The sequence below is a fragment of the Nothobranchius furzeri genome, chromosome 1, assembly GCF_043380555.1.
Source record: "Nothobranchius furzeri strain GRZ-AD chromosome 1, NfurGRZ-RIMD1, whole genome shotgun sequence".
Lineage (NCBI taxonomy): Eukaryota > Metazoa > Chordata > Actinopteri > Cyprinodontiformes > Nothobranchiidae > Nothobranchius > Nothobranchius furzeri.
In genome coordinates this window covers 32286654-32310361 of record NC_091741.1, presented here as the reverse complement: position 1 = coordinate 32310361, position 23708 = coordinate 32286654, and the positions used below count along the sequence as shown (strand labels likewise).

Sequence of the window (23708 nt, the reverse complement as noted above, 5' to 3'; positions counted from 1 at the left end):
CAGCAGCTACAGATGCATGCTAACCACCTGCTGATTATTATCAGGCGTGCTGATGCTGGGAAGCCTCTACAACATGCCGGATAGCGGCTCTCCGGGACCAGGTTCCTTACCCCTCCACCAAATGCACAATAACTAACTTTTTGATGTTTTTACATTAATTTCACCATCCCTTAAAAGGCTAAAAGAACACTTACGAGCGCCAGATCGGGCCACAGAGTACTGTGCATGTCTGGTATCGCCCATTTCTAGGACCTCAGGGCTCGTTTCTGCTGACATTCAGCAGCTTTGTACCTGCGGTCATGACACTCCTCTCCTCGGTGTCTTCCTTCTGTGCTGGTCCCTTTATGTTTCCATAAAATCAAACGTTTATTAAAATTACAAAGGTTAAAAATTCATGATAAATCAGATCATTAATTTGGTGTTGTAGCATGTAGGGAAGGTTGGTGTAGATCACCGGCCGGCTTTTGCATCACTAGAGTTCACACTACAAAGTTTAAAAATTCACCAAAGTCAGGATTTATTTTAGCAACATCTAACTTACAGCGTAGAGTTATCTAGGTTTAGAAAAATCAGACATAAAAAATGAAAGGTGTTATTTTTCTAAAAGCAGCACGTGCAGCTTGATCTGCGTCCAGGTTGGGATTTCTGCGGGACTTTGGTGTCACTGCAGTTTAAAACGGAGATTTCCACATTTACATCATTTCAGTTTCCTCCGAATCTAAACCGTGCTACTGGACTAAACTCGGTGTAGGTTAGTGGCACCGCATATGAGGGCGGTTCTGAGCCGTTTCCGGTTCTTTTTTCAAACGGTCCCTGAGCGCGCGGGAGGCTCGTGGGCTCCCAGAGCAGAGCATCTGTTCACAACCTTGTCACGAGGGAGGGAGGCCCGTTCTGGTCCTCCTCACCTGCTTTGGGTGGAACCTCGCCCATGTGTGGAGCTCCTCCCCCCGCTGGTTTCACTTCCTGACTCACCTGAGCAGGTGAACACAGAGGGATGAATGGAGAACGAACCAACAGCTGAAGTCTGAGCACGGTGAGTGGAACCGGAGAAAATCAGCCGGCTGGGCTTGTTTGGGTTCGGTAGCGGACCGGTGTGGTGCTGCCGGTCTGGCCGCAGGTCACGTGTTTCACAGACGCAGCAGCAGAAACGGAGACTTTAGATTCAGATTCAACAAACAGATAAAAGTCTAAATGATGCTTTTTACTGAACACCTTTGAACGAGTCACACCAAAATGAGTCGAGTTCTTTGATTCGTTTCAGTCGCTGCCGTGTGAATCACTCACGAGTGGTTCACAAACACAAACGACCCGTTTCACACTGAGATGTTTGTTTGTTATTGGTGCAACAGCTCGGGCCTGCTCAGGTGTCGCGCGGTGAAGAAGAGATCCCGAGGCGCTGTACAAAAACAAAAAATGCAAAAATATAAAAAAGAATTTAGAAAATGGTTAAAAATGTATTTAAAATGAGCAAAAAATTGACAATTATGATTAAAAATGTAAAGAAAGAGAAAGAGTGACTAGGAAAGAGCAAGGCCGGGTTAACCATATGGGCCACTGGGCAATTGCCCATGGGCCCACCCCATTCCCACCTGTACCGGGTCGGCCCGGGCTGGGTAGCCCCAGTCGGCCCCAGCCTGGCCCGGTTGATTCCACACATCCTTGTCTTAAGTGTGTGTGTGTGTGTGTGTGTGTGTGTGTGTGTGTGTGTGTGTGTGTGTGTGTCTGCTCTGTCTTCTCCATCCCCAGTGAATCGTGGAGGATGGCTGCTTATACTGAGCCAGGATTCTCTGGAGGTTTCTTCCTGTTAAAAGGGAGTTTTCCTCTCCACTGTCGCTGCATGCTTGCTTAGTATGAGGATTGCTGAATAGTCACTGACACTCGTCAGTGACTCGATGCGACCTGCTGGGTTCCTTATATAGGAAACATTATTTCTGATTGGCTTAATGACCTGAACTGGAATGTTTATTATGTGAAGTGCCTTGAGACGACTCTTGTCGTGATTTGGCGCTTTATAAATAAACTTGAATTGAATTGAATGTGGGCTGATTCTACCCACCAATCAGAGGCTTGCTCTAATGGAAGGTGTGAATTTGCTGTCAGCAGTGGGTGTGTTGGCCCTGGTCGGCCTGAAGCAGACCCCCTCCAGAAGAGGGCTGAGAATGAGCCTTGGTTGGCCCGGTAAAATACCAGACTAGGGTTAGGGTTGGGGGGGGGGGGGGGGGGGTCGGTAGGTTCGCTGGAGTTTTTGACAATTAAGATTGCGCCCACATTTTCTAAGTTAACACATCTCTTTTAACAACGGTAGTTTCTGCATCCTACTTCAGCCCTCTCCCCCCTCCCCCTGCTTCAGCCCTCTCCCCCCTCCCCCTGCTTCAGCCCTCTCCCCCCTCCCCCTGCGCAGCCGCCGCAAACTGATGCGCCTGCAGCCTCTCGGAGTTCCTGCTGCTCTAAACATTAAAATAATTATTTCATTTTCTGTTCCTCACTTCTGATTACCTTCAACGGTGTCTGTTTGTTGCAACCAGCAGGTACAAAAACTAACTTGTTTTTATTTGACTATTTTTCTGTCCTGTCTGTTTATTATCTTCCTGCATCTCCTCTCAGTCCTAAAGAGAAACTGCTACCTGGGTTCATATATATTCACCTCATGAGTTACCTTTGAACTGCAGCTCTAAAAGATCTACCGACCGCTAAAACAGCGGCGTGCCGCTGCTCGCTGGCCGACTACAACGGGACCGTTTTTGCTGCGGAGTTCATGCCGGTGCGGAGTGGAGATAGTGGAATCTTGGGGGCGCGTCACCGGAGGACAACAGGTGATGCGCCTCGCTCCACAGCAGCGAAACGCATCAGGCACAAATAACAGACAGAAAACATGAAAGGAAATGAGCCGACATGAACGATCGCGTGTTTAATTTGTTTTTGAGGTGGTGACACCTGATTTGGCCGTGCTCAGGACGCAATGTCTGGAGCGCGTCAACGATCAGAGCTTTGCATGCACAAACTGGTTAAGATTAGGATGGGGGTGAGGGGAAGGTTAAATTGCAAGAGGGAAAAGGTCACAGTTTGGTTAAATGTCCGTTTTACCGCCGGTGTCAGTACCGCACAGCGCGTCGCCTCCGCCTCGATCCAGACGCGCAGGGGCTCATCACCTGCTGTCTTTTCCGAGGACTGCATCTAGTCAGTCATTATCACGTGACAGCGACTAGTTGATGGCAGGCATAAAAAGTCACTACAGAGCCGTGAAGTCGACTAGTCGACTAGTTCGTACAACCCCTAATCCAGATCACCTTCAAAACTCAGTCACACACCCAGGGCCGTTTCAAGGCATTTTGGGGGCCGAGGCAAAATGACCCCCCCCTCCCCCTCCCCCGGGCTCCCCAGTAGCCTCTGTATAATTCATACCCTCTCCAGTAGTGTTAAGCCGGGAGTACACTGTGCGACTTTTTCACTTTTTTGAGCCGATTTTCCAGTCGTGCGAGAATCCCCGACATCGGGGCGAGTTTTGCGCCGAGCGGTCGTGTACAGGGGGTTACGAGAGGCGATTAACACCACGTGACCAGCTGCCGATCAGCAGTCGTGAGCTCGCACGGACTTCTGGCGTGTTTAATATTTCGCTCGTCCCTCGTGAGGGTATCGCACTGTTGAAGCGGCGCTGCGAGCAGCTGCGACCCAAAATGTACCAGAACCGCTCACGGCGCATGCGCAATCCTGCATCAACGCCGCTCGCTCGCTATTTCCCTAATAACACACGCTGTTCGTTTTTATTTCTACATGTTTTTTACTCACAGAGATTGTCAAGAAAGCGTGTTTGTCGTGTTCATGTCAAATTAAACTGATCACAAAACACAGATTTACTTTCTTTATTTCGTTTTCCTCATCCAACCCCCATAAATCCCTGTGTGTCCTCCTGCAGCACTCCCGAAGGACAACAGGCAAGACAAGACAAAAAAGTCTGACGTGTTGAGTAAAAACTGTTATTTCTAGCACATTTTTAGGGCCGACGTGTTGCTACCAGACGTGCAGTGTGAGCACATGACTCGTGAGATCTACCCTGCGAGGAAGTCGTACAGTTTGAGCTGAAGCTGAACGCTGCGAGTGAAAAAGTCGCACAGTGTCCGCCCGGCTTTAGTTATACGGTGTTTATAAAAGCCCCTCAGACATTACTGACATGTTCTAATATTATCAGATGAAAAACTAAATTATCAGACATGCTGTCTCATCTGCTGCTTTTCTAAACCTGCTAAAAGTAACAAAACCACCTGAAAGCCACTATTTGTGGATTCTCTGGAAGTTTCCATGGAGTGTGTGACTAGTTATTTTTTCATTGATCCTATCGTCTAATCTCACAGCTGAAACAAGCATCCTTAATCATCTGTGCACAGGAAGCTTACCGATGCTGTAGTAAAACAAAAGGTATAATAATTTATTATTAATAAAACCTTGTTGCAGCACTAAAGCAGCAAAATGAGATTTTGCATTAAATATGCAAAATATTTACATATGAATTGTTTTAGAGCCCTTTTATTGGCAGAATCTGATATTAATTTAGTTCTTACAAAAAATGGGTCCCAACGTGGTTTGTGTGGTGTTGCCATAGTGTGACGTCATAGGCACAGATCCCCTGTCCTCTTGTTTGGAAATGGAAATATGATCACCCTACATCAGGGGTGTCAAACTCAAACTCACACGGGGCCGAAATGAAACTCTGGGACGGAGTCGAGGGCCAAACTTAATATTTTTTGAAAAAGTGACGGCAAATTTGCACATTTTCTTTATCAACATGTATGCAATTTTGAACCTTTAAATTTGGAAACAAACTTATTTCTGCATTAACACTGAATGTGGAATAACCAGATTACACACGAGCAAGTCAGTTTTAAATAAAAGGCATCAGTGGTATTCATTACTTGTGGTATAATCAGCATTTTATAAATCTTTTAAATCTTTAAATCTTTTAAATCTTTTCTCACGGGCCAACAACAAAATAAAATATCATTTTATCTTAAATGAAAATGCAACATCTCACCTGTTAACTTTCATGTTTTGGAGCAGAAAAAGAGCATAAAACCAACATATTTAAAGCTCAGTTTGCTCCACTGGTTTACTGTGATGCTCACCTGTTCCAGCCAGATACCTGCATCATGGGGCTGATCTGAGCTGAGGAGGAGACTCCTGTTGTTTTGTTCATCTTCATCATAATAATGACAACATTAGATGACAACAGGTGCTCACATAGGTTTGTGCTGATGAACATGTCTGAGCAGCTGGACCACGTTGTTGTGTGTCGGGGAGGAAACACGACCACAGAGTTGTGCTGGTTTGAGCGTGTCGCTGCTCGCTGGAGTTATATCAGCTCTCCATGCTTTCGTTCTTTTTTAAACACAGAAACAGTTTTGTTTACCTGTTTGTAGCTACAGTTTCGCCGACAGCTGCCGGCTTCTTCAGGCTGACGCTGATGGTGGCGCGTCACTTCCTTCTCCGTTTATCTGCGGTCAGCAGAGGACGTTGTCGCCCTCTACTGCCCGCTCTCCCCTCTCCAACGATGCAGTCCCATGCGTGGTCCAGCGTGTAAACTCCGTCGTCCCTGTTCATGGTCCCACATCCACGTCTCCTTATCTCGATTGCTTCCTTGATCCATCTTTTGTATTTTTGTTGTTCAGTGGTTATGATCCGTGTGCTGTCCCAGTCCATTATATGGTTTTCTCTTAAGCAATGATCTGTTACGGCTGACTTCTTTATTGTACTTTCTGCTTCTTCTTTTGCTGCTCTTGTGTGTTTACGATTTGCCTCTTTCTCACACTCCTTTCTGTGTTCTATTGTCCGTGTGTTGAGTTGGCGTCCGGTTTCTCCTACGTATGTTTTATTGCATATTTTGCATGGGATTTCGTAGATGACTCCACATTTAAGTCCAGCTGGTATCTTGTCTTTTGGGTGTACTAGTCTGTTTCTAACTGTTGTGTATGGCTTTGTTGGTGTGTTTATGTTGTGTTTTTTCATTGTTGCTCTTATTTTTTCCGTTATGCCTTTGATGTATGGTAGGGTTATCACTGGTTCTGGTTCTTGTCTTTCTGGGTTTCTGGTTCTTGTCTTTGGTTGTTCTTTGCTTTCTGTTTTTGTTTGTTGTTTTCCTTTGTTTATTGTCCATGTCGGGTATCTGCAGGTCTTTAAAGCGTGTTGTATGTGTTTGTCCTCTTGTTTACGGTCTCTCTCTTCTGTTATTATGTTTGCTCGGTGATATAATGTTCTGATTACTGACATGTTGTGTATGGTGGGGTGTTCTGATGTCCATAATAAATATTGGTTTAGCGAGAGCGGGCAGTAAAGGGCGACAACGTCCTCTGCTGCCCGCAGATAAACGGAGAAGGAAGTGACGCGCCACCATCAGCGTCAGCCTGAAGAAGCCGGCAGCTGTCGGCGAAACCGTAGCTACAAACAGGTAAACAAAACTGTTTCTGTGTTTAAAAAAGAACGAAAGCATGGATTTACAAAGACACAGCAAGAACACACCTAAGATGTTCAAAGAGAAATACGGACAACAAGGAACGAAGGACTTCCGCCGTTTGGAACGATTACACCAGAAACGCGCACGTCTAAGAAACCACCTTCGCTTCTGTTTAAGATGCCGGGACGAAAACATCACACCCACAAGCCTACAGCTGAAAACATCGATCCGGACCCAGACAGCACAAAATATAATAGAAAGAGCACAGAGAGCACTGCTCAAGGAGAGGATAAGGAACGTCATAACCAAACAGAGGCGTGTGGAGGACGAACTGGAAAGAGGACACCTGGACTTGAAAAGGAATTACAAACTTGATAAACAAATGGAGGAACTAATTAAAGGACACATGATGGAAAAACAGGAACAAGAGTTCATAAAAGTGAAAGAAAGACACATAAAGAAGTTAAACAGACTCATAAACAAGAAAAAGAGGGGAGAAATACAAGGCAACTCCACACCAAACTCATGGGTATGTAACATTTCACAATACAAACTAACAGAAGCAGAAGAGAGCATATTAAAGAAAGGTTTAAACTTCGCAGTCACACCAAAAGAAATACCATATGATGAATTTATTGTAGCAACAGAACTAGCATGTCAACAGATCACAGATGAGGGAAAGAAAGCAGAACTCAGAAATAACGTAGTTGGGATATTAAAAAACAGCCAAATTCAACACAGCAATATTACAAAAGAAGAACAATCAGCCATGACAGCTTTATCCAAAAACGAACAGATAATTATTCTACCGGCAGATAAAGGAAGAACCACAGTAGTTATGGAAAAAGAAAAGTATAAACAACAGATGAAACAGATGCTAGAGGACAAAAATACATATGAAATACTTAAAAAAGATCCAACAGAAAACATTAAGAAAAACATGAAAAAATGACTGAAGCCACTGCACGAAAAAGGCAAAATAACAGAAAAAATGTACAAACACTGGATTCCCACAGCAAACATAACACCAAGAATATATGGAACACCAAAAATACACAAACAAAACACCACTTAGACCAATAGTTGACAGCATAGGTACACCAACATACAACATGGCAAAAGATATCAGCAGAATCATCAGCCCGTTATTAGGAAATACAGACCAACACTGCAAAAATAGTATAGAACTGGCAAAAGAACTAAAGGAAATTACAATAGAAGACAACGACATACTCATCTCACATGACGTCACATCTCTGTTCACAAAAACACCAACCCAACAAACCATAGACATAGTAGTTAACAGAATCAGACAAGACAAGACTTTACACAAAAGGACAAACCTCACAGCAGATGACATAGCACAACTGATAGGACTGGTAGCTAACTCCACTTACTTCACATACGACAACACAATATACAAACAACTGGAAGGCTTCGCCATGGGTAACCCGTTATCAGCCACCCTGTGCCAGTTTTTCATGGAAGACCTGGAACAAAAAGCCATAGCCACCGCCCCCCCAAACTGCAAAATAAAACTATGGAAACGCTACGTAGACGACATACTGGAAATCATACCAACAGGACAAACAGAAACACTAACACAACACTTAAATAACATTGACGACACGGGCAACATAAAATTCACTTATGAGTCAGAAACAGAAGGCAGCATTTATGGACATGAAAATCACCAGGCAGACCGACGGGACCCTAAACATAAACACATACAGGAAACCAACACACACAGACCAATATCTATTATGGACATCAGAACACCCCACCATACACAACATGTCAGTAATCAGAACATTATATCACCGAGCAAACATAATAACAGAAGAGAGAGACCGTAAACAAGAGGACAAACACATACAACACGCTTTAAAGACCTGCAGATACCCGACATGGACAATAAACAAAGGAAAACAACAAACAACAGAAAGAAAAGAACAACCAAAGCAAAGAACCAGAAACCCAGAAAGACAAGAACCAGAACCAGTGATAACCCTACCATACATCAGAGGCATAACAGAAAAAATAAGAGCAACAATGAAAAAACACAACATAAACACACCAACAAAGCCATACACAACAGTTAGAAACAGACTAGTACACCCAAAAGACAAAATATCAGCTGGACAAAAATGTGGAGTCATCTACGAAATCCCATGCAAACTCTGCAATAAAACATACATAGGAGAAACCGGACGCCAACTCAACACACGAACAATAGAACACAGAAAGGAGTGCGAGAAAGAGGCAAATCGTAAACACACAAGAGCAGCAAAAGAAGAAGCAGAAAGTACAATAAAGAAGTCAGCCGTAACAGATCACTGCTTAAGAGAAAACCATATAATGGACTGGGACAGCACACGGATCATAACCACCGAACAACAAAAATACAAAAGATGGATCAAGGAAGCAATCGAGATAAGGAGACGTGGATGTGGGACCATGAACAGGGACGACGGAGTTTACACGCTGGACCGCGACGACGGAGTTTACACGCTGGACCGCGCATGGGACTGCATCGTTGGAGAGGGGAGAGCGGGCAGTAGAGGGCGACAACGTCCTCTGCTGCCCGCAGATAAACGGAGAAGGAAGTGACGCCACCATCAGCGTCAGCCTGAAGAAGCCGGCAGCCGTCGGCGAAACCGTAGCTACAAACAGGTAAACAAAACTGTTTCTGTGTTTAAAAAAGAACGAAAGCATGGATTTACAAAGACACAGCAAGAACACACCTAAGATTATATCAGCTCTGTCTGGAAGTTAGTTGGAAAACTTTCTCTTTCAGTCGTGAACACATTACTGAGCGGCTAGAATCTCCGTTTCTGGGCTTCAACGTCAGAAAACAGCTGAGTGAACTCGGCGCTGAGTGAGAAGAGTGTAGTTTGTCCGAGACAGCGGAGCTGCAGACACTGGCAGCAGACGCTGGAAAAAACACAAAGGAGGGGGCGCGTCGGCTCCGCGCTGACGCCGTAAAGCATCATGGGAGTTGTAGTCTTTGCGGTAAAATCGGCCAGCGGGCCAGTTTTAATATATTTTTGATATTTATCTCGCGAGCCACATAAAAATGCTCCGCGGGCCTTGAGTCGGACATATGTGCCCTATATTAAACAACTGTCCACCCGGGCTTTTGCGCTGCACAGAGACGCTTCGCTGCCTATGACTGAAAGTCAGTTGAGAGTCAGCCTCATGCAGACTGACCAATGAAGAGAGGGCCTCAAGTTAAGACCCTCTCCTCATTGGTCAGTCCAATCGAGGTGGGTCAAAGGTTACCCTGAGCAGGTTACGTGAAGTCAGGCATTCAAGTATTGAGTATATTTACTGCATATTACAGTAAAATATTCTGTATGTGACCATATTATGGTGATCCTCGGGTCAGGATGATGGGGCCCTTGAATATTGTTGCCCAGGGTACAACAAAGTGTTAATCTGGCCCTGGGAAAGAGGGAAATCAGTGGATCCTAAGGAAGGTGGAATAGGTGTGGAGAGTGAAATAAAGAGAGAGTGGTGAAGACGAGGCTGAAGTTAGCTTCCAATTCCAGCTTCCGATTCGGGAACCGGCTAAAGGGCCAATACACCCAATTTCTCTCTACTCTGACCATCTTCAATCTGCTCTAGCTCACAAACTACAACAGCCACCGTGTTCAGACCGGTTCTAGATTTTTCTATAATAACAGCAGATCAAATAAAACACAGTGTGGGATTTGTGAAGCCTTTCCCTGATTTGTGAAACTTCAACACAGATTGTATATTTTCGGAGACACGTAGCACAGTTACACAACTATGCAACAATTACTTTGATGTTTGCGGTTCTTAATTAAAAACAAGCATTAATATTCAGCCTCAAACTTTTTTGTTCTCCACATTCCAGAGAACTTCAGATAATTGAACTTCTCTCCATTTCTGTTTTCAGTTTAAGAGAAGTTCCGCTTTTTTGCTGCAAAAGAAATATAAATTTTCAGGTATTATGTATTTCTCCATTCACAAAGACATACAAAAAATCTTTTTCTTGCAGATATCTTTCAGTGACTCTGATTGTCTTACCTCTCATCCATCTCACCATGCTCATTCTTTTCCACTGCCTCAGCCGTGGTTTCAGAAAGGTGACTCCGTGCTTTTCAGAGGTGTACGATACATTACGGTGATATGACGGCGTTCCTGTCTGAGAGCCGGCCCGGGAGAAAAAGACTACGCCGTTAGAACAATGTAGGAAAGGAGGAATTGTTTTGGAGGCGTATTTTCAAGATAGTTAGACTATCCGTGCTCGTTGTCGTGCTACTATGGGGCATGCGCAGACCGATTTTTCTAAGGCTTTGTTGAAGTTTCACAAATCAGGGAAAGGTTTCACAAATCCCAGACAAGGTTGTATGCAATCTGCTATTATAGTAGAATAATCTAGAACAGGCCTGAACAGTGTGGCTGTTGTAGGTTGTGAGCTAGAGCAGATTAAAGATGGTCAGAGTAGAGAGAAATTGGGTGTATTGGCCCTTTAGCCGGTTCCCGAATCGGAAGCTGGAATCGGAAGCTAACTTCAGCCTCGTGCGGTGAAGGTCATACAAAAGCCAGCTTGAACAAGTGAGTCTTCAGCTGCTTTTTAAAGGAGACCACTGAGTCCACTGATCTCAGGCTCAGGGGGAGAGAGGTCCAGAGTCTGGGGGCTACAGCAGCAGATGATCTGTCACCTTTGACCTTTAGCCTGGTGCTGCACAACCAGTAGGCTTTGAAAGCGGTGCATGATGGGATAGCGAGGTGTATGAACAGGGGAAGCGTTGGTGTGTGGTGTGAGCTTAGAAACCTGCAGAAAATGGTCCACTGCTGTTGTGTGACGGGCTCCATGCTATCTTCACAAGATGGCTCAAACGTCCACGTAGGCAGGCGTGGGCATCGCACCCGTGGGGGATTCAACACCCACACTTTTCCAGCTGTTTGCTCACCTCCACACCAGTCTGGTTTCTCTACGTCACACTCTGTTTGCCTCGTCTCCTTCTTCACCTCCCGCTTCAGACAGCCAATGTCGGGTTTCCAGGAGAGCAGGAGAGGGAGGGAAGAGCTCGACTGAATTCATAATTTTACATCTTGACATTAGCTGTACAAAGTCTGAGTTTGATAACGTGAAGAACAACCATTTGCAGAGGTTTATAACAGGCGCGGTGCCAGGTTTTCATTTGTGGGTGGGCCACGGTAATTCTGGACGGACCTTAATAAGCAGTGACTTAGTGAAGCAGGCAGGTCGCGCTAGAAAATTTAGTTTAAAAAGACGTCATAAATGTTTTCCCCGTCATTTTAATTTCTAAAATATGAAGTAAAAACTCACAATTTAATTTTCATTCATTTTTCAATTATAGGCACCAGAACCTGCACTTTCTAATATTTACCTCTCAACGTAGGACTCTTTCATGAGAGTACATGCTCACCGGTAGTTTTTACGGTTGTTCATGGGGCAAAATCTGACATTTTTTAAAAAAATTTAGAAAAATACATAAAAAAACATCTTCCAGTAAAAGCAAAGCATCCAGCCCACCTCTCCAAATGCGTAAAATGTGCATCAGCCGCTAGCTAGGCGCGCCGCGCGCTCCGTCAGCTACGTCAGCGCAGACAAGAGCAGAGCAACTAGAGACAGAATAGAGGATAATTGTGTCTGGATGTGGATGGAGATTACATTTTACAGCAGCCTGATCATCATTTAAACACGTAAACCATCACCTGTCTTCTAGTCCACGCTATCAGCATTATTTTAATTGGTGTGTGTGTGTGTGTGTGTGTGTGTGTGTGTGTGTGTGTGTCCAGTAACACATTAATGTTACAATTAAACAGTTACACTTCATGTAGGCTAGGAACAGTTCACCTGCCGTGGCCCGACCGCTTCTGCTCCACATAAACTTGGTGCTAGGGATGCACCGATGGATCGGCATTTGATCGTAATCGGCCGATAGCGCCCCTATCGGTTTTGATCGGAGTTTTCAAAATAGATCAAAGCAGACCGATCAGGTACGGTTGTCACGGTAACCGGTGTAGCGGTAAACCCCGGTAAAAAAAAAAGTTGACAATAATAATAACCGTCTTGTTTTTAAAATAACTATATTATCTCGGTGGATTACCGTGGCTGTGGTGTAGGCGCGGTGACCCTTACCAGCCACCGTATCATCTGCTGAAGTTGCCGGCGGCACATGCGCACTTTGTTGTTTACAACCAAAACTTTCTTGAAGCTAAAGCTGAAATAATGGCCAAAGGAGGAGACGGCAGCGCTCAGGACATTTATTATCCCTCAAAGAAGACAAAGTGGGAAGTACGGGCATCTTTTGGATATCTGAAGAATGCCGAGGGACAGCTGATAGAAGACGGCTATCCTGTTTGCAGCACGTGCAGAAAAAGTGTCTGTGAAAGGCAGCAACCAAGGTCCGAAATTAAATTTTTTACTCACCGGCCAAGTTGGCTGGTAGATGATGAAAATCTACCGGCCAAGCATATTTTTTACCGGCCAAAATTCTAAATGATTTACCTAAAGCATGTAATTCTATATTATGTTGATTACAAACAGAGTGACAAAATAATTAAAACATCAATTAATAAGAAAAACAACTCTTTTGTCATTTTTACTATTTATTTATTTATTTTTAGAGATGTTTTTATGAACTCTTTCATTGAAATCTAGTCAGACTCCTTGTTTTCTCTGTCCTTGAAGTCTGGCCTCCTGCTTCTGACATCGTCTTTCTGCCAAAGCCTTACAGCCTCATTTGGGTCATAGTCCTTGATCTCTGGAGAACACAGCTGCACCATGAGAATATCTCTAGGATTGTCACGGTAACCGGTGTAGCAGTAAACCCCAGTAAAAAAGTTGACAAAAATAATAACCGTCTTGTTTTTTAAATAACTATATTATCTCGGTGGATTACCGTGGCTGTGGTGTAGGCGCGGTGACCCTTACCAGCCACCGTATCATCTGCTGAAGTTGCCGGCGGCACATGCGCACTTTGTTGTTTACAACCAAAACTTTCTTTAAGCTAAAGCTGAAATAATGGCAGGAGGAGACGGCAGTGCTCAGGACATTTATTATCCCTCAAAGAAGACAAAGTCGGAAGTACGGGCATCTTTTGGATATTTGAAGAATGCCGAGGGACAGTTGTCTGTGAAAGGCAGCAACGCTACGTGGCCATCATAATGTAGCCATTGTCTCACGACTCCGCTGCCTCCATTTCGCCACTTTTCACAAAATCTTCTGGTTGCCACTGGTCCTGGTGGTTTTTCTTCCAGTTCGACGAGTTTTCTTTTGGAAGGCTGGCTGACTCCAGTTAAAAACCGCCGCATTCACCGCTAGTTTTAACACGAAGCTAGCTGCTAACTTAAACTGATTGAATGGGATAGGTGGAAATGACGTTGGATGCAGGCGGGAGGAGTATCAGAAATCCATGGAAGATGACTGATAAACATAACTAATTTGGTGCAAACATTTACTCGCCAGGTGGCAGGTAGAGCTCAAACATTTACTCGCCAGATGGAGCAATTTGCTCGCATTTGGCGAGTGGCGAGTGTTAATTTCGAACCCTGGCAGCAACGCTTCAAATCTCATGACACATCTGCGTGACCATCACCCACAACTCTACAGTCAACGCAAGGCAAGCTAACGTTAGCGCTTTAGCTAAAATGCATGATCCGAGGATTTGGGTTGAGGGAGAATGCAACGAGTCGCTATATAAAGCAGCCGCAGCGCCGCTACCTGCATATAAACCGTGTCGCGGACACCGCCATGTTGAAATGACGCTATGCATTACGGGGCTCCCAGGGGCAGATGAGAGTTGGTCTCTCTCCGAGAATAATTATGAATTAAACAATGATTACTGCCTGATGACATTTTCCCATCGGTGCATCCCTACTTGGTGCGTGATCAAATGTCTCTACAGGTGCTTTCTGAGCTGAAGAGGCTATTCTGCCTCAGACTGGATGCGTCATGCGTCTCCATATTAGAGACGGGAACAAGCGCTATTCAGCCAAAGTTTCATAATCAGAGAACATTTTTCCAAGTGACACATCCCTCAGAGAGACCGGGTTTCCAGACCGCTTCAGTGGGAGGAAATCTTATCGCATGCACCGTGGTTCTGCACTGCGCCGCGAACCCCTCTACCGACCTTCAGCCCACTGTCCACCGTGGGCGCTCTGATCCGCGCTGAGCACATGTCCAGTATGAATGTGACAGTGTGAGCGTCCTGTCACAGTGTCCCGATTGATCACGTGCCCTGGCTACTTGGCTAAGGGGATGTCCCTTTGGCTGGCTGGTTAGCGTGCATGACTCTCACCCGGGAGTCTGGGGATCGAATCCCACCCGGGCCCTCGTTTCTCCACCTTGCCACTTAAAGCTCTGATGTTCTGATGGGAATCATTTCTTGATTGATTTAGTTACCTCCGCGATGTGCGTAACTATTAAAATGTCAGCTCATCTGTGTGTGCATCAGTGTGCGTCGGGGTAATTCCTTCAAAACAACCAACATCATTGAGTTTATCCGTCAAAATAAAAGTCAGATGTAAATATCTGTAACCTGCCATTTAACTGTTTTGCCTTCTTGTGAAGATTGTTGCAAAGAGAAACAACTAAACCTGATTAACCCCAGAGCCACGCGCACTGCGCTGTACTCCTGACTGTAAATGAGGGGAAAACGATTTAATCGGATCCTTTTCTTTTCAACATGGTTTAATGTAAAGTTTCATTCAGTACAAACTTTAGTTACACCGATCTAACGAGACAGAGCCTGGATTTGTATTCTGAACAGTTTAAACATGTTTAAAATGGAGACATGTGTGACGCGTCTACAATTCACACCTGCTCCGCTATTATGGAAATTAAACTAACAAGATGAATAACATGAACTTATTTTAGGCACAGACATCCCCCACACTTTTGAAAAGCTTGCAACGTGCTGTAGGCAGGGATCCGGTAACCGGAGATTCTACCAACCACCCCGATCAAAACCTTTAATTTAACAGAGAAATCTCAAGGCTGGAACCCGACCGGCGCGTGCAGGTGAGCAGACGTTCTGCACGTTACAGAGAACATCACAAATATCTATCAGGAGAAGATTCCCATCAGAACATCTGAGCACCATCTCAGACCTGGACACCATGATCAGCTCAGCTGTCTGTGGGTCACAGCCCAGCAGAACCAGAACCAGCAGGTGAAATGCTGCTGCCTCAGGTGAAGTCGTTTCACTCTAACATTAATATGATATTTGGACTGCATGGTGGCGCAGTGGTTAGCCCTGTTGCCTCGCAGCACGAAGGTTGCAGGTTCGAAACTCGGCTGCTGCCTTTCTGCGTGGAGTTGCGTGTTCTCCCCATGCATGCGTGGGTTTCCTCCGGGTACTCCGGTTTCCCCCACACATCACAACATGCCCTATAGGTTATAAACTGTAAGTCTCTTTGGATAAAAGCGTCTGCTAAATAAATAAACATAAACATAAAACCTGGAGCAGGACCTGTGAGTGGACTCGTGTCTCTGCTAACTTTTTCTACTCAGAAACGTGTCACATTCTGATTGGCCAAACTCGACCAGAAATCATAACAAAGTAGTTTAATAACAAGAATTACTTCCTGATTCATTCAGTTTCCAGCTGACTCTCGAACCGGCCAGATCAGGAAAGAGCCAACCTCCTTTGACCTTAAGTCTAAACCTGTCTGCGACGCTGCGAGTGATGATGACACAACAGCTCTTTTCAGAGCTGCTTCTACTCAGACATCCACCTTGGACACCTGACCTGCAGACCCGGGTTGCATCTCATGGCCGGGGAAGCTGAGCTCAGAGGAAGCTACTAACTCTGAGTATCGTGGTTTCGACGTCCGGTGACCTCACCACTCTGACCGCAACCCTCCGGACCGCCGGGAGCAACTGATACCAGGGTATCGTACGCCTGCATACTGGAGTCTGATGAGGTTTATAAATAAACAACTCTCTAGTTTACAACAAACAACAAATTCAGACACACAGAACGGTTGCTACAACATCTAGCTTCCATCACAACACCTCACATCCTCCACACCACCTCTCATTATTCATATCTTGTCATGTATAAATTATTAGTGTAGGAAAATAATTAAATTCATTTTATAAACTACATACTGACTCAGTCTGAATTAATACGAAGTGTGTTTATGATCCCTGAAGAAGCAAAGAACCCGAGAATCGTCTGATGAAACATTCAAAGATCAATCAGGTTGATATTTCATGTTTATATGGAATATCACTTCTTATTGGTCATAATTAATGTGTATTAATTGCTACATAGTATGGCGAGCCAAGCCAGTTCTTAATCAAATTGCAACACTCGTGATAATTCATTCAAAAGTTATTATCCTCTTTATTGAGTTTTCCGCTCTGAACCAGACGGAGCTTCTGTCTCTCTTTTCCTCTCCCGGTCTGACGGCCAGGGAGGTGCTTATTGTTGGATAAATTATGGATAAATTGTGTATGATTTTAAACTAAAGTTACATCGGGCCCATTTTTCCCTGGCAACAGACGGGCGTTTGACCTTGCCCTGTGCCAGCGCATGCTTGTCTCCCTACATGTGTGTGCGTTTTATCATTTTTGTGTGTCTTTTAATAAATACTCTTGAGAGGGGTTTTGTCCGACGAGAGCAAAGAGACCACCGACTCGTGTGTATCATCTTACCTCTCTCTCTCCACTTTGCAAAATCTAAATCGTTTATTGTTAATAAGATTAGTTTGGGTTGAATTGATCAGCTTGTTAATAAAACCCCTGCGTGGTGAGCGTTCCCTTCCGGCAACCCTGGATGGGAAAATGAAAATACCTAACAATTATCTTGAAGAGCGCTGACTCTTCACAGCCAAGTCTGTAACTTTCATAAGCGTCTGCTTTCAACCTCATTTAACTTCTACAGGAAGTGAATCTGTGTTAATTTAAATGTGATTTTGTCACTTTTGTTTTCTGCTTGTGTGTAACTCTGATCAGAGAAACTCGGATGTCACACAGCATAGCATAGTTTATTTATATAGCACATTTAAAATGCAGCATGGGAGCTGCCCAAAGTGCTGCACAGGCTAAAACAAAACACACCCATTACAAGGAGCTAAAACAAAGGATAAAAATCTCAATCAAAGGCAGATAAAACATGATGAATACTAGGGATGAGCCGGATACTAGTTTCAGACGAGTATCCGGTACGGATAAAGCATTTTTGACGAATACGAGCATGAAACGAGTAAAACTAGTAAATATCTGTAATCGTGCTGAAGAAAAATCCTCATTGGGTAACTGATTGTCTTCACGCTCTGTGATTGGCCAGTCACATAGAGCGCCCGCCCCTCCCTACACACAAAACTGCAGCCAGCCAGGAGCGCAGTCCGTCCTGTTCATCCACGCACACACAGACGGTAACGGATCTCGCTGTGATTGCTTCACTGTTGCTCACGTTTCTTCAGTTTTCCCTAGGTTTTCTTCAGCTCGCCTCTTTTTCGGTTGAATATTTAAAGTTACTTTTTTCGTAACTTACATCGTGCGTTTGACAAGACAGAGCTGACGTGCTGTCACTACCTCCGCTCCGGTCGGGTTTTTTATTTTTTTGAACTCCCTCTCTCTCCTTCTCTATCTCTCTCTCTCTCTCTCTCTCTCTCTCTCTCACACACACACACACACACACGCACGCACGCACGCACGCACGCACGCACGGATAAAGCATTTTTGACGAATACGAGCATGAAACGAGTAAAACGAGTAAATATCTGTAATCGTGCTGAAGAAAAATCCTCACTGGGTAACTGTCTTCACGCTCTGTGATTGGCCAGGCACATAGAGCGCCCGCCCCTCCCTACACACAAAACTGCAGCCAGCCGGGAGCGCAGTCCGTCCGGCTCATCCACGCACACACAGACGGTAACGGATCTCGCTGTGATTGCTTCACTGTTGCTCACGTTTCTTCAGTTTTCCCTAGGTTTTCTTCAGCTCGCCTCTTTTTCGGTTGAATATTTAAAGTTACTTTTTTCGTAACTTACATGGTGCATTTGACAAGACAGAGCTGACGTGCTGTCACTACCTCCGCTCCGGTCGGGTTTTTTATTTTTTTGAACTCCCTCTCTCTCCTTCTCTATCTCTCTCTCTCTCTCTCTCTCTCACACACACACACACACACACACACACACACACACACACACGCACGCACGCACGCACGCACGCACGGATAAAGCATTTTTGACGAATACGAGCATGAAACGAGTAAAACGAGTAAATATCTGTAATCGTGCTGAAGAAAAATCCTCACTGGGTAACTGCCTTCACGCTCTGTGATTGGCCTGGCACATAGAGCGCCCGCCCCTCCCTACACACAAAACTCTTATTCCCCCCCCCCAACACACACACACACACACAGTAACGGATCTCTCTGTGCTTGCTTCACTGTTGCTCACGTTTCTTCAGTACTCCCTGTTTTCTTCAGCTCGCCTCTTTTTCGGTTGAATATTTAAATTTACTTTTTTCATAACCCCCCTCTCTCCCTCTCTCACACACACACACACACACACACACACACACACACACACACACACACACACACACACACGTGCACACACACACACACACACACACACACACACACACACACACACACACACACACACACACACACACCATTTTGTTTCACTGTGTGTGGGAAAAATGCCAACAACGTTAGGAAAAAATCAGTTTAATCAAATAAAAATAAAATGGATCTAGCATTTGATATTTCCTAGTTCCTACTGCATGAGTTCAGATGTATTAATCCATGCACTTAAATATTAATGTTCTGATTTTATTGAAACACTTGTCCTGTAATAGTTACTTTACTATTGTGATCAAAAATGTTTAATCTCAATTCTGAGGCTGCTCTGTAAATAGTTTTCTAATAAACAATACACATAGCAACTTCTGATCAATCCATATCTATTTCAGACTTAAAATAATGTATTGATGCAAACCACACCCACTTCCGGTTAAACCACGCCCACTTCCGGGTTATGCCACGCCCATTCCGAGTACAGATACAGATACAGATAATGTAGTTGGTTGAACAGATACAGATACAGATAGTGGTGTACTCGCTCATCCCTAATGAATACTAAGAACACATTAAAACAAATGATACAATAAAACACTAAAACGAGTCACAGAGCGAAACTCAAAACCCAGTCAGATCATCTGCAGTTAAAAATAGTCCGAAGCAATTACCGGGCCCAAAATAGCCATTTTTGGTTAGTATTCCAGATGAAATACGTCTGAAGCTGTGATCGTAGTCTGTGGACACGTAACAGAAGCGCACCTTTACTATTCCCATCATTGTTAAGCTTACGATTGCTTTCCAAATCCGTATGGAAGAGCGGTCATGGCATAAATTCCGTTGGCCATTAGCCAAGACTTCACCCCGTTAATATAGGACAGAAAGGACTGGATAGAGTGACCTTTCTCCTGACACAATGGAGAGTAAATCTGGCAATCGTCAGCATAGAGATGGAATGATAGGCCATGTTTACGAAAGATTGACCCCAGAGGTAGCAGATAAATGGCAAACTAAAGAGGACCAAGGATCGATCCCTGCGGGACCCCCCACCGGAGCCCCTCCCAAGATGAAAAACATCACCCAGTTTAACGCAGAATGTCCTGTTGTGGAGATACGATCTAAACCAGTCCAGAGCAGACCCTTTGATCCCAACCCATCGTTCCAAGTGATCGAGTAGAATCGCGTGGTCAACTGTGTCGAAGGCTGCCGTCAGGTCTAACAACAGAAGCACCACAGATGTTCCCTGATCTAGTGATAGATAGATGTCATTTAGGACCCTCAGTAGAGCAGACTCTGTGCTATGGCCAGACCTGAACCCTGATTGGAAAACCTCAAACAGATCAGAGTCAGCTAAATGTGAGACCAGCTGCTGATAAACGACTTTCTCAAGCAGTATTAACACTTGTTCGTTTTAATTTCTACACTTTTTTTGTCTCACACCAACGATTGTCGAAAGCATGTTCGCCGTGGTTATGTAAATTATACTGATCACACAACATTTATTTACTTTCTTTCATTTTCCTCCGTCACTCATAAATACCCGTGTCCTCCTGCAGCGATCCCGAGGGACAACGGACATCAATAACAACACAGTAAAAAGTCTGACGTGTTGTGTAAAAACTGCTATTTTTAGCACATTTTAAGTCCGACGTGTTGCTAGCAGACGTACGGTGTGAGCTGAAACTGAGAGCTACAAATGAAAAAGTCGCACAGTGTCTGCAGAATATACAGAAATACAGGCTAAAATGCATTATCTTGTAGAGGCTCCGAGTCCGCTTGCAGAAGTGACATTTACAGGTGCTGCAGCATGGAGGATGTGGTGTTGTGGTAGGCTAAATCCATTTTACAGTATTTATACTGGACTACGTTTTCCACCTTACGACGTGAAAAATGGTCCCACAACTTTGACATTTTCTGTCTTTTTTGCACTCCACCGGGGTCCACGTTGTCCGCCATGGCTTAAGAGAAAGTTAAGTTGCGTTCACTACTCGCGTGTGCATTCAGTGCTGTATGTATGTGCGCCACTTATTTCGGTCCGGGTGAAACATGACCCCGGGCGATTGCAAAGCCATGAATTAATTAAAAATGAATTAAACGAAGCCTCGAGGCAGAAAGTTTGACTCGAGGATTTTTTGTACTCTAATTATTCGAGGTACTCGAGGAATCGTTTCAGCCCTACTTGGATTGCTCCTGATGATTTAGCCACTATTACTGAAACTTTACCTGCTGACTGCGCATATTTTAATAATCAAAGAACAACTGGTCGTGGTGGAGGTCTTTTGACCATCTTCAAATGGACTATTGTCTGTAAACCCATCACCTTCCCTGGTTTTACCAGCTTTGAGTTAACGGCCTTTGAACTGTGTTGTTCACCTCCCGCTCTCTCTGCCTTGCTGTACCGTCCTCCCAAATAAAGCAAAGACTTTATAACCCAGTTTTCTGATATTTATCTGATATTTGTTCACACTATGACTGTGTTCTTATCTTAGGTGATTTTAATATTCATGTTTGCTGCCCTGAGAAGCCTCTTGTGGGAGAATCTTTAAATGTTATTGACTCTTTTGGCCTGGCCCAGTTGGTTAATATGCCAACACATGAACGCTCTCATATTTTGGACTTGGTTCTCACTCATGGCTTGAAGATCACTGACCTGTTTGTTGATGCTGTCCATATTTCAGATCATTTCCCGGTTTTGTTTCGCCTTCATAGATCCAATGCCTCTTTAATTAATGTAATGCCTGCTCGCAGAGCCCAATCTTTTACTCCATCTACTGCAGCAGAATTCTGTACTTTGTTCACTGATCTTGTTTCCAGTTTGCCGTTGTTTTCCAGCACTGATGATTTGTTGCATGTTTTTCAATCTTCCTGCCTTACTGTGCTGGATCAGATAGCCCCTATGAGAACTAGACGCTCTAACGTTCGGTCGGATCCCTGGATCAGTGCAACTACCAGATCTGTCAGGCGTGAGTGCAGAAGAGCCGAGCGTAGATGGAAAAAGGATAAGCTCCAGATTTCATACCAAATAATGATAGATACCTGGGCTCGTTACCAGAAAGTAGTTAGAGATGCCCGTAGTAAATTATTTTCAAATATTATTACTGCATCCTTTGGCAACCAGTGTGTCCTGTATCAGACCCTCAATGCTGTTCTTTCAGCCAGTGACCACCACTCTCTTACTACCTCGGATGCTCAATGCACTCACTATCCGGGCTCAGGTTTCTTCTCCCCGTCACTAGTTGTCCTGAACCCATTCTGCATCGGTCTCTTGATACTCTGACTTACTTTCTTTGTCCTCTCTTGAGAACCTCCTGTCTGCCTTGAAGCCGTCAGGTTCTCCTGTTGACCCTGTCCCTCCACACCTCCTTAAAGAGGCATATTCTGTCACTGGCCCCCTTATGCTGAGCATTATTAACAACAGCTTATCCACTGGTGTTGTACCCCGTGCTTTTAAACATGCAGTAGTTCAACCCGTTCTGAAGAAGCCTCTGTTATGAGTAATTTTCGCCGGATCTCCAAGCTTCCATTTCTATCAAAACTACTAGAGCGTGCTGTTTTTAACCAAATTATTTCTTATCTAGATGATCATGGTTTAATGGATCCCTTCCAGTCAGGCTTCCGATCCCTCCATAGCACCGAGTCGGCTCATCTTCGTGTTTTAATGACATTTTATTAACCCTTGACTCTGGTTCTAATGTAGTGCTGGTATTGTTGGATCCATCTGCTGCTTTCGACACGGTTGATCACGCTATTCTGCTGACTCGGCTGAACCAGCTGGTCGGCATCCAGAGAACTGCCTTAGACTGGTTTAAGTCCTACTTCCGTGACCGCAGCTTTAATGTTATGATGGGTAGTGCAGCTTTGACTTGTGGTGTTCCTCAGGGCTCTATTCTTGGACACATTTAATTTAATTTATATATTTTGCCCCTGGGTGACATATTTAAAAAACACCACATTGACTACCATTTATATGCAGATGATTGCCAATTATATGCCTCTGTGAAGCCTAATGACTCCTTACTGCCCCTTGTTGAATGCTGCAATGATGTGAAGAGCTGGCTGTCGGCAAACTTTCTTTTGCTGAACGATTCCAAGACAGAGGCCATCATTTTCAGCCCTAATTCTTCTCAATGTCCCCAACTGACCCTTCCTTTTATCACAAGTGGGTTGAAAACCCATGTCACAAACTTAGGGGTTGTGATGGATGCTAAACTAAAAATGGACATTCATGTCAACCAGGTAGTTAAGACCTGTTTTTACCACCTGAGACGTCTCTCTAAAGTTAAGCCCATTTTAAAAAGGTGTCATCTCCATTCAGTTGTCCGTGCCTTCATTACCTCCCGTCTCGACTACTCTAACTCAGTGCTGTACGGTATCTCCTCCTCCACTCTCGCCCGCCTTCAGCTAGTGCAGAACGCAGCAGCTCGATTCCTGACTGGCACCAGGCAGCGAGAACACATCACACCGGTTTTAGAAAATCTCCATTGGCTCCCCATCCATCTCCGGATAGAGTTTAAGATCCTGGTTTGTGTTTAAATCCCTCAATAAAGCTTGGTTTATGCTTGACGCATTCACTTTCCGCACGGTGATGCGGCTCGCGGATGGAACGCGCTTCACAACTCGCAGCGTTTTTATGGTTCGTGCGGCTCGTCTCTGCGGTGAGCCAATATTCTCCCAAACTGTAGGGGGCAGCATGGAGCTCTATGGCATGCATCCAACACTACACCATA

At 44.6% G+C, this 23708-nt stretch overlaps 1 protein-coding gene across 1 annotated transcript in view; it reads left to right on the top strand.

Moving 5' to 3' along the window:
• Positions 1 to 824: 824 nt before the first annotated feature.
• Positions 825 to 23708, top strand: part of svopl (SVOP-like) — a 70955-nt gene continuing 48071 nt past the window's right edge. The window contains exon 1 of the mRNA XM_070554104.1: positions 825 to 1033. The gene's annotated coding sequence lies outside the window, so the exon portion shown is untranslated. The remainder of the gene's footprint in view (positions 1034 to 23708) is intronic.